This window comes from Bos javanicus, chromosome X, assembly GCF_032452875.1.
Source record: "Bos javanicus breed banteng chromosome X, ARS-OSU_banteng_1.0, whole genome shotgun sequence".
Lineage (NCBI taxonomy): Eukaryota > Metazoa > Chordata > Mammalia > Artiodactyla > Bovidae > Bos > Bos javanicus.
In genome coordinates this window covers 123,326,834-123,327,944 of record NC_083897.1, presented here as the reverse complement: position 1 = coordinate 123,327,944, position 1,111 = coordinate 123,326,834, and the positions used below count along the sequence as shown (strand labels likewise).

The 1,111-nt window shown below is 39.8% G+C and overlaps 1 non-coding gene across 1 annotated transcript; it reads right to left on the bottom strand.

Annotated features, from left to right (window-relative positions):
• Positions 1 to 703: 703 nt before the first annotated feature.
• On the bottom strand, positions 704 to 808 carry LOC133243571 (U6 spliceosomal RNA). The gene has a single exon (XR_009735126.1). It is a non-coding gene; the product is annotated as a U6 spliceosomal RNA (small nuclear RNA).
• Between the last annotated feature and the right edge of the window lie 303 nt (positions 809 to 1,111).

Genomic DNA, 1,111 nt, shown 5'->3' with positions numbered 1-1,111 from the left:
ACCCCACATGCACCACAGTGCAGCCGAAAAAAGAAACAAAACTAAAAAAAAATATGTAAGTTAAAAGTAGAAAAATGTTAGTTTAATTTCAAGTGACACGAATGTGGTTATTTATAAACTTTACCTGGCTGCATGTGAAGTTTGAGCTTTGCATCCATTTATTTTCTTACTTTTTATTTATACCAAATCATAAAATTCAAGTTCACAATTCCATGTTGCTAGAAATTGCAGCAAGTGTTTGGTAGCTGGGTCAGAGACTTCTGTATATCGGACTGAACAAGGAGCCATGAATCGAGAAGTCATTTCTTTCATTTGTTGTCTCCCCCAGCCACTAAGGGATGAAGTATCAAACTCAAATTCTGTAAGGATGAATGTTTCGCCTTAGGAGAGTGGGTCTCCCCGGGGGCAGTGCCATCAAGGGTATACTTTGAAAACACATGGGGCTATTTTGGTTGTTACAGTGATTGACAGGAATCCCCTGGCAGGGATCTCCTGGCAGTTAGAGGGCAGGAGCCAAGAATGTCATGTGTCCTTCAGTGTCTGTGACATTTGTACAGGGATGAATGTTCCTCCGTTTTACATAATTTTTGAATGTCCCTCTAGCCATCCATTTGTATGAAAAACCTATCTGTGGTTGTCCAAGCCTAAGCCTAACCTTATTTACATGTAAAGTTAAAGTACTTTTTTTCTAAAATTTACTTTTAAAAATATGGGATGCTTTCACAAATGTGCATGTCATTCTGTGCAGGGGCCATGCTTATCCTCTCTGTATAATTTTAATCTTAGTATACTGCTGCTGAAGCGAGCATAACTCAAAGTATTTTTTGAGCAGTTTTAATATCCTGGAATTTTCCAGGAACGGAACTACTGTGTAAATTGAAAGGAGTATGTGTTGTTTTGTTTGGAACCTTACCAAGAATGGTTTAATGTTTTAGAAAATCACACCAATGACATCAATGCCATTTATGGGCTGTGCTGGATATCTTCCATTGCCCTTCCAGATTCACTCCGCCCTCTCTGCCTCTGCTGTACCCTGGGAAGGGATTGGATCAATAGATTTCCTTGCTCTCTGGCTTCTGCGTAGGTTCACTCATTCGAGAGCATGGACAGG